The sequence below is a fragment of the Pelodiscus sinensis genome, chromosome 20, assembly GCF_049634645.1.
Source record: "Pelodiscus sinensis isolate JC-2024 chromosome 20, ASM4963464v1, whole genome shotgun sequence".
NCBI classification, from domain to species: Eukaryota; Metazoa; Chordata; order Testudines; family Trionychidae; genus Pelodiscus; species Pelodiscus sinensis.
The window spans coordinates 29,814,826-29,825,404 of record NC_134730.1 but is presented as its reverse complement, the minus strand read 5'-3'; the positions used below and the strand labels follow the sequence as shown (position 1 = coordinate 29,825,404).

Here is a 10,579-nt window from a genome sequence, read left to right as displayed (position 1 = left end):
TGTTGCAAGGGAGAAGCTGTCAGATGCTGAGCCCTGCCTTGAGGGTGCCCTCACTGCAGTCTGCCCGAGTTTATTACACCCTTGGCCAAACTGGAATGTTGTTGGAGAAATAACCTGAGCACAAAGTGCCGGAACAAGGGGCTGCCGCCCTGCAGTGTCAAACGTGAGTCCTGGGCCTGCCAGGCTCAGGGCTGAATCATGAATTTGCTTCTTTTCCGTTTTAAAAATACCCTAAAATGGAAACTATTTTATTAAACAGAATCTAACTTGTACAGATTTAGAAATGGGGTGTGATCTCTGTGACAGGGGTGTAATAAAATGTTCAGACCAAGGCTTTTCGCTAACAGAGCCAAGTCCAGCTAATAATCAGTATTTATTACTAAATTATTGTCCTTTAACCATCTGTAGATAGGTATCTGTTGATAACTGTCGGGGATTTGCTGTCGCGGCCCCTTTGGAGGTGGTGTTAATTTATTTCTGTATATAGTGTATGTTTGTTGATATGAGGCTTTCTTTATTTTGTATATGACCAATAAACATCTTTTAAAGAGACCCATTCCGGAGCATCTTTCCTGGGGATGTGGCGGCAGCTGGTGGTCAGGTTTGTTCCTAACTCTTACGATGCTCTGCTGATTCTTCCACTTGGCAGACGCTGATTTGTCAGGGGTCTGGCTTATGCAGCTTTTATACCAGTTTCACTGTTGGGCAAGTGGTGACTTATTTGTGGGAAATTAAGTTGTACATTGCACCTCCTGGGGTCACAGTTCTTGAGATAAGATCCCTTATCTTAGCCTGGGAACTTAATGCCATAGCGCCGCTGGACACTAAAACCATGGATTTAACAGACACACTGACTGGTGACTCACTACAATAATTTTTAACATAACCCTTAGTTGTGTCCACTTCATTTTATCAGGGTAAGTGGTCTCCTACGGCAGGTGTGAAGCACTTATGTGTAACGATTTGTCTCCCGTTGGATTTAGCTATTTCCTCTGCTTACCTTCCCCTTGCCCTGAACATAAGTTCTGTGAACTCTACAGCTTTTTCCTTTCCACGAACATCCTGCATGTTCCTTTATCACTATGGGTGCATCTAAACAGCACTGTTGTGTTTGAATAATTTATTTCAAAATAACGAAGTGCGTGTCTCCACACCAGCAGTTACTTTGACACAATGTTGAAATAATGTCCAGCCGGAGGACTCCTGGAACCCTCGTTTTACGAGAATTGAGAGAACAGGAAGTCGGAGGAAGAGTGCTCTATTTTGAAATCAGTGCTGTGTAGATGTGCCCCAATTCAAAATAAGCTATTCCAACTTGAGCTACGCTAATTGTGTAGCTCAATTGCGTAGCTTATTTTGAATGTAGCCCTGCTGTGTAGATGCACCCTAAGGTATTACCTCATGTATCTCCCTTATACCACTAGCCTTTGTGCCTATCCACTTAGGGGAATACACTCTGATGCTATAACTGTCTAGAGGGCAATGTTCCCTCTAATCTTTTCCATCCATGTGTGAAATAATTTGTTTCTGGGTACACTGAGGCATTTGACTGTGCACCACCAACCAACACAAACCTACCTGTAGATGCTCTGCTAATCATCTAGGTGTCATTTGAATCTCTGGAGGGTGGCTGACCGACTGCTCTGTTTCCAGGGAACACTGGTTGGCAGTTGGGCAGCAAAAGGAGAAGAAAAACCTAGAGCACAAGCTCCAAGATGCAAAGAATCAAAGCCCAGAATTTCACAGTATCCTTTTGCCCAGTTCTCATTCTGAACACTGACTAGTGCCTGAGCTATGATGATGGGGGCGGAGGAGGGTTGGGGTGGTAGTGGGGACAAAAGCACGGGGAGGGCAAGGTGGCCGAAGACACAGGCAAATTCTATCCAACTTAGAATGTGCCCATGGATTTGTGAGCTTCACTGAGCAGGCAGGGTTGGCTCTGACCTATCCCAATCGCAAATACGCCATGAGGTGCCTGCAACTCACTGCTGCCTTTGGTTGCATAAGACTATAATGGGGGCATACGAATAGCCACACTCCCCTAAGCCAGTGGCCAACGGCAATAGAATTACCAATAGCCATAGATCATTGGTCTACCTAGCCAAGTCTGCTGCATCTGCCATAAACTGCTGAGAAGATTTCAGAGGGAATCAACAGAAGAGGCAATTTATCCAGTGATCCATCCACAACCGTCTGCCTGTCAGAAGCTGGGACTAGTGTGCGGTTGGATCCTTGCCCACTCTGGCAAGTGGCCATTGATGGACCCATTCTCCATGATCTTGTCAATTCTTTGCTGAACCCAGTTATACTTTCGGCCTTCAACAGCCCCTGGCAACCAGTTCCACAGGCTGACTGCACTGGGTGAGGAAGTACTTATGTTTACTTTAAACCTGCTGCCTACACATGTTGTTGGGTGAGCCTGGTTCTTGTGTTATGATGGGATAAAAAACCCTTATCCAGTTTCTCTGCACTATCCATAGACTTTCACATATCTAGAGTGGGAGCTCTTGTATTCCTCAGACATTTCTTTTCCAAGCTGAACAGTTTTTTAATCTCACATGGAAACTCTTCCATACCGCTAGTCATGTCTTCCTTTCTGTATGCTTTTTCCAATACTAATATACCTTTTTTCAAGATGGGACAATCAGAACTGCATGCAGTATTCAAGGTGTTGGTGTACCATGGATTTATATAGTGGCAATGATAGTTTGTCATCTTATTTATCTTCTTCCTTATGGTTCCTAACACTGTTGGCATTTTTCTGACTTGCCATTGCATACTGAGCAGATGTTTTCAGAAAACTATCAATAATGATGCCAAGATCTCTCTAATGTAGACTCCATTTTGAATGCGTAATTGGGATTTTCTAATGTGCATTACTTTGTATCTAGCAACAGTTAATTTCTTCTGCTATTTTGTTGCCCAAGCACCCAGTATAATTAAACCCCCTTGTAATTCTTCAGTCAACTTTGGACGACTTATCTTTGGGAATGTTGTATCTTCTGCAAACACTTCCACCTTGCTGTTTACCCCTTTTCCATGTTATTTATGGCTATAGTGAACAGCACTGGTCCCAGTACAGATTTTGGAGGAACACTGTTCCTCATTCCACTATGAGAAATTACTATTTACTGCTACTCTTTGTTTTCTGTCTTTTAATCAGCTATTGATCCCTGTGAAGATCTTCCCTCTTTTCTTACAACTGCCTACTTTACCTAAGAGTCTTTGGGAGGGCTCTTGCATTTAGGTTTTCAGAAAGTGTTGGTGCTATCCACTGGTCACTCTTGCCACGGACTTGTTTATCCCTCAAAATTCTCTCAGATCGGTGAGGGACGGGTACAAATGCTATGGTGGTTCTTCACTAACATACTTCTTCAGCTGTGTATTGGAGAGTTCTGCTTTTCACTATACTTCCAGTGAATTTAACTGATACTGAGATTAGGCACACAGGCCTATACTTGATAGGATCACCTTTGGAGCCTTTTTTAAAAACTGGCATCAAGTTAGCTACCCTCCAGTCACCTGGTACAGAAGCTGATTTCAGAGGTAGTTTGTACCCCACTAGTTCTGCAATTGAAAATATTTAAGTTCCTTCAAAATACAGGACTATGTAGCACTTTAAAGACTAACAAGATGGTTTATTAGGTGATGAGTCCCTTCTGACCCCGGACCAGGATTGTTCTATCTGCTTCCCAAGATCCATAAACCTGGACACCCCAGACGTCCCATCATCTCTGGTATTGGCACGCTCACTACTGGTTTATCCAGCTATGTAGACTCTCTTCTCAAACCCTACGCAACCAACACCCCCAGCTATCTCCGAGACACTACTGACTTCCTAAGGAAACTACAAAACATCGATAACCTCCCCAATAACACCATCCTTGCCACCATGGATGTAGAAGCTCTATACACCAACATCCCACATGAAGACGGATTACAAGCAATTAGTGGTGTCCTCTGGGATAGTGTTTCTGCCAACCTGATAGCAGACCTATGTAACTTTGTTCTCACCCACAATTATTTCCAGTTTGAGAACAATTTATACCTCCAGATCAGCGGCACAGCCATGGGTATACGCATGGCCCCACAGTATGCTAACATCTTTATGGCTGACCTAGAACAACGTTTCCTCAACTCCCGTCCCCTTTTACCCCTTCTCTGCTTACGCTACATTGATGACATCTTTATGATCTGGACGCATGGCCAAGAAATACTGGAGACATTCCACAGAGATTTCAACAACCTACACCCCACCATCAATCTCAGCCTGGACCATTCTACACGAGAGATCCATTTCCTGGACACCATAGTACAAATCAGCAATGGAAAATTAGACACCACCCTCTACAGGAAACCCACTGACTCATACAGTTACCTACGTGCTTCTAGCTCCCATCCAGAACATACCATATGATCCATCGTTTATAGCCAAGCCCTTCGATACAACCGCATCTGCTCTAATCCCACTGACAGAGACCAGAAGCTTCAGGATCTCTACCAAGCATTTATAAACCTCAACTACCCACCCAGAGAAATAAAAAAGCAAATTGAAAGAGCCAGATGAATACCTAGAAACCATCTACTTCAAGACAGACCCAAGAAAACCAACAATAGAACACCACTTGTCATCACCTACAGCCCCCAACTTAAACCTGTCCAACACATTATCAATAAACTACTGCCTATACTGGAACAGGACACTAAACTCCAAAAGGCTCTGGGAGACAGACCCATAGTCTCCTATAGACAACCACCTAACCTCAAAATGATTCTTACCAATAACCACAGGACATACCACACTAATACCAACCCTGGTACCTTCCCTTGCAACAAACCCCGTTGCCAGCTTTGTCCACATATTCACTCTGCTGATACCATTATTGGACCTAACCAAGTGAGTTATAAGATCAAGAACACATATTCCTGCGCATCCAGAAATATAATTTATGCTATCATGTGCCGAAAATGTCCATCTGTGTACATTGGACAAACGTCTCAGACACTTCGCCAAAGATCAATGCCCACAAAACAGACATTAGACAGGCTCACAAAGAGAAAACAGTTTCTTGCCATTTCAACCAGAAAGGACACTGTCTCAACGACTTAATTACCTGCATCCTGCTTCAAAAGCCTTTCAAGACTGCACTTGAAAGAGAATCCTCTGAACTGTTATTCATGCTTAAATTCGACACTTTACGTCTGAGCCTGAATAAGGAATCTAATGATCTTACCCATTACAAAGATAGCTTCCCCAGTTATCACCTCTAATATCATTAGCTCACAGACATTTACCTTCCTCCCTCTCCCCATCCCCCTTCTGTTCTGAAATTTGATTTGTCTTTCTCATATGTGTTCATTTTTTTTTTTAATTGTATCCTTTGGTATATATGGTTGTGGCAATTTTCTTCCACTATTTGATCTGAGGAAGTGGGTCTGGCCCATGATAGCTCATCACCTAATAAACCATCTTGTTAGTCTTTAAAGTGCTACATTGTCCTGCATTTTGTTTCAGCTACACCAGACTAACACGGCTACATCTCTCTCGCTATTTTAAGTTCCTTCAGACCTCGTGGCTTATACCATCTATTCCTGGAGACATTTTATTAAGCAAAGACACATACCTTCATTTGTTAAATAACGAATCCAGGGGTCAAGGGTGGGTTCCAGAGAAAACAAGGAAGCAAACCTGGTTAAAAAGACTATCGGTGGCACCCGCATTGTCCCAGTAATAGGGGAGGTATTTAACACCTCAGAACAGTGGTCCCCAACCTTTTTACACCCAAGATCACTTTTTAAATGCCCAGGCAAGCCAAGATCTACCCCACCCCTTCCTTGAGGCCCTACCCTCTCCATCATTTGCTGTCCCCAGCCCTTACTCATTCTCGCTGGGTTGAGACAGGTGTGGGAACAAGGGATGTGGGTGTGGGAAGGGGTGAGAAGTGCAAGTTCTGGGAGGGAACTGGGGTGCAGGAGGAGGTGGAGAAGGGGATGCTGGCTCAGGGAGGGGGCTCCAGGCTGGAGAGGGTTGGGGTGCCAAACAAGGCTTGTGGATGTGGGAGTGTAGGAGTTTGGGATGGGGGTGTATGAGGGGCTCGGCAGGTTTACAGTGTGTGGATGGTGTAGGAATGTTGAGGCAGAAGAGTGGGGATGTGGGGGTGCAGGAGTTTGGGGATGAGGCTCAGGATAAGGGGTTCAGCTATATGAAGGACTCAGGTTTGAGGTCGGGGGGGTACAGGAGTGTTACGATGCTGTGGCCAGATGGGGGCTGGCCCCAATTAGGGGCTGGTTGGCCAGGCTTCATTTTTAAATGAAATCTGTCAAACAGAACGTCGTTCTTTATGGGAGGGGCTGGGAATCTGTTTTGGGTCAGTGATCACTTACCCACAGAAAAATCAGTTGAAGACCACAAGTGAGATCTCCCTTCTCTCCCCCCACTCCCTCCAAAAAAAACCCCATCAAGTCTCAATGATCTGGTCCCAACTAAGATACCTCACTCCAGCCCCGGTGCAAGGCCTCAGGCCAGATTAACTCTTCTGGGGTTCCAGGGTTGGAGGAATTTGTGGGCCCCTCTACATTCTGAATTGGGGCCAAAAATGAGGGAATCCAGAGTGCAGAACAGGACTGCCAGTGAGTGGAATAGGCAGGGCTTGTCAAACAATGTAGATTACACCCCCAGAAGAGCCAGTGCAGAACCACATGGCTGGTGAGTGGGGTTCACTGCTGTTCGGCAAGCCCTGGGAATAGGGATGGGGTGCAGAATTTGGGTGGAAAATAGGATTCAGGAGCAAGCTGGGGGTAGGTGTCTAGCCAGGAGGGAGAGGGCAGGGTGCTGGTGGGTGTCTGGCCAGGGTGCTAGTGAGTGCCAGGGCAAGGTGCTGGGGCAGGTTGCTGGTGCGGGTCTGACCGGGGGAGAGGGAAGGGACAGCACAGCTGGTACCTGGGGATCCTGTGGCTGCATGCTAGGTCTAGATCTGGTGTTTCAGCAAGCACGTGTGCTGCTCCTCCCCTCCTCAAACAGCTGGCGCGCTTCCTGAGAAGTCGGATCTGGCACACAGCTGGGGACTTCCTTCCTCGTGCTTCCTGCCTTCCTTCTTGTGCGGGCAAGGGTGGGGAGGAGGCGGCCTGGGACTGCACACCAGCTCCAACTTCTCAAGGAGCGTGCGTGCTGCTCCTCCCCATGACAGCCAGTGTGCTTCCTTAGAAGTTGAAGCTAGCGTGCAGTCCTAGGCCTCCTTCTCCCCACCCCACCTCCCACGCAGGAAGGAAGGCAGGAAACACGGGGAAGGAAGTCCCCAGCTGTGTGCCAGATCCAACTTCTCAGGAAGTGCACCAGCTGTTAGGGGAGGGGAAAAGCAGCCCACGTGCTTCCTGAGACACCGGACCCGACGCACAGCTGTGGGACTTCCCTTCCCATGCTGCAGGAAGCCCGTGCTTCCTCCACTTTCCCAGGAGGTAGTGTGAGCGCAGACTATTTCTTGGTGGTGAGGGAAATGAGGGGAGGGGGGCCTGGAACGCCTCACGATCGACTGGTCATATCCCCGCAATCAACCAGTTGACAGGTTGGTGACCATGGACTTAGACTATATGGCTGTGTCTAGACTGGCAAGTTTTTCCGCAAAAGCAGCTGCTTTTGTGGAAAAACTTGCCAGCTGTCTTCACTGGCCGCTTGAATTTCCGCGAGAACACTGATGATCTCATGTAAGAAATCAGTGCTTCTTGAGAAAATACTATGCTGCTCCCGTTCGGGCCAGCGTAGACAGCTCAAGATTTATTTTGCGCAAAAAAGCCACGATCGCAAAAATGGCGATCAGGGCTTTTTTGCGCAAAAGTGCATCTAGATTGGCACGGATGCTTTTCTGCAAAAAGTGCTTTTGCGGAAAAGCGTCCGTGCCAATCTAGACGCGCTTTTCCGCAAATGCTTTTAACGGAAAACTTTTCCATTAAAAGCATTTGAGGAAAATCATGCCAGTCTAGACGTAGCCTATTTGTCCTTGGGGGCACCACCCATAAAGTAAGAGTTTTTGTGTCTGGCATAGATTGTAAGTCCGTGGGTGGAGGAGGCCTCGCAGCATGGTTCTGTCCTGGGTCATTTTCTTACTGGTGGTTTACTTGAGCTGACAACAGAAAACAAAAATTAATCCTGGTGCACCAGGTAAAAGAAGTTAATGCTTCCCTTGAGCTGGTCCCTCAGTGAATTGCGTCGTCCAGCTGGGATGGCTCAACTGGGGTATAAGTGATGGGTGTTTAAAGCTCAGTCAATGTGACCTCGAGGGCACCACCCATAAAGCAGAACAAAATTTTTCTCTGGCATAGTTCGTGAGTCCATGCGGGGGGGTGCGGTCCCTCCTGCATCCTCTTCCGTCTGATGGTCTTCCTGAAATAGCAAAAAAAAATGATCATAGTCAGGTCAATGCTTCCCTTGACCTGTTCCCGTGTCAATGTACAGGGTCCAACCGCTTCGTCATCCCTTGTCCTCCATCTGGGGCAGCTCTTCCTGGGGGTAGGAGATGGGTGTTTAAAGCTCAGTAAACAAGTGTCCTCGGGAGCGCCACCCATAGCACAAGGCAGAGTCTTAATCTTTAACAAAGTTCATAAGTTCCTGGGTAGGGTGTGCTGTGATGTGGTCCGTCCTGTGCCCTTTTCAGTCTGTTCATCTTCCTGCTATAGCATGGTCCACCAGGTAAAAGGAGCCAGTGCCCTTGACCATGTCCCCTGACTATGTCCTTCATTGGTTGTCACTGTCCCTCCTTCGTCTGGAGTGCAGTCCTCCATCCTATCCCTTGTCAGTCACCTGGGGTGCTGTTCAATTTGTTCCAAAACCTATTATGGATCCCTCAGTTTAGGACAATTCCTCAGGTTTGTCATCCAAAAAGTAATGGCTCAAGTGTGGGACTATCCCTCATGTCCATCAGTGTAGAACGCTGCAAATAAATCCTTTGGCTTCTCCTCAATAGCCTTGGTTTCCTTAAGTGCTCCTTTAGCACCTCAGTCGTCTAGTGGCCTCAGTGATTTTTGTCAGGCTCCTTGCTTCCCATGTAACTACAAATATTTCTGGTTAGTTTGTGTCTTCTGCTATTTGTGCTCTCCATTCTTTTTTTGGCTTGCCTTACTGTATTTTTATACTTGCCAGAAGTTATGCACCTTTCTATTTTTCTCAGCAGGCTTTGACTTCCACTGTTTAAAATAGCTCTTTCCCTCCTAACTGCCGCTTTTACACTGTTCAGCCCTGGTGACTTTTTTTTTTAAGTCCTCTGATGAATTTTGGGTTTCATTTTGTGAGTCAATTATAGTGTTTTCAAGTTTCTATGCAGCTTGCAGGCATTTCTGGGTCGTCTTTTTCCCACTGCTCTCAAGATGCCAGCTGCAGGGTCTTCAACTACAGCCCCTGGGAAGGAGCCTGGAAGACCCAGTCCTGACCTCTCAGGACCAGCAGGACTGCTCACGAGGTCAGAGCCAGCTTTGCATATCTGTCCTGCCTGTGCCAGGGGCTAAAGCCACACGAGGCAGCTTGTTGTTCAGTGACTATATTTTCTGAACCAAAATTAGGGACACGTTAGCCTCACCTCTGGAGGTAACACTCGCAGTCAAAATGGACACGACTAGAAGTAAAAAGTATTATGCGACCCCTTCTAAGAACTTCTTCCACCATCCTTTTACCAACAGAGATAAGTTTGGCCCCCACCGGACCCCTCTCATGCAACTATCCTGCAATTACATTAACCCAATGTGTATCACATTAACTTGGGGTGGGGGAAGGCTGGGCGAAGTGGAATGAATTTTGTGTTGTGCACCAGTACGGAGTTCATGTGGCTTGTTTGGATGTGCCCCCCACATTACTAATAAATATCTTATAAATCTCTACCTTTTCCCTCTGCTGCCCTGTCTCCTCCCCTTGCTCCATCAACTCCCCTGCTGCCCTGACTCCTGCTCCAGCCCTTCTCTCCCCCCTATGCACACTCCTCCAGTAGCCCCACTCTAAGCATGTATATCTACCCCTCCCCTAACACCTCCCTCCACACACCTGCCCTGCCCCTCTCCTCTGGTGTTGGTCCCTCCTGTGCAGGTGTCTGCCCTTCTGCTTCACCCCCGAATCCCCTGGCACCTTCCCTTACCCCAGCACATTCCTGGTGCCCCCGCTTCCCTCAATGCCCCTGCCCTTTTCCTACCTGATGCCCCCCCCACCCTCTGCCCCAGTTCCCCCAAGCCCCTGAGCCCTCTCACATGACTTGCTCCATCCCCTTCCTCATGCCCACCCCGCCTGTCAACCCACCTTCTCCTGGCCCCCAGGCCCCCCCAGCCTCAGCCTGTCCCCTGCAACCGCCTCCCGCCCTTTCCCTCGGCGCCTCCACTTGGCCCCCTGGCATCTGTGCCCCCCCCGGGTCGCTGGGCTGGAGTCTGGTCGCCGCACCCGGCGCAGAACCACTTGCCGGGCCTGAGCGGGGCCGCCCGCGGTGCTAGTTCTAGCGCGTCCCGTACTCGGCTGGCGGGGGAATGAAGGGCAACGCGCACCGGAAGCGGCCCCTCACGTGACCCGGAGCGCCCCGTAACTGCGCCTACCTTGCCCGGAAGTAGCCGA

At 47.9% G+C, this 10,579-nt stretch overlaps 1 long non-coding RNA gene across 1 annotated transcript; it reads right to left on the bottom strand.

Moving 5' to 3' along the window:
- Positions 1 to 8,089: 8,089 nt before the first annotated feature.
- Positions 8,090 to 10,555, bottom strand: LOC112545074 (uncharacterized). Its single transcript, XR_012896938.1, has 2 exons — positions 10,427 to 10,555; positions 8,090 to 8,373 (listed from the first exon to the last, which is right to left on the bottom strand). It is a non-coding gene; the product is annotated as an uncharacterized LOC112545074 (long non-coding RNA).
- Positions 10,556 to 10,579: the final 24 nt, after the last annotated feature.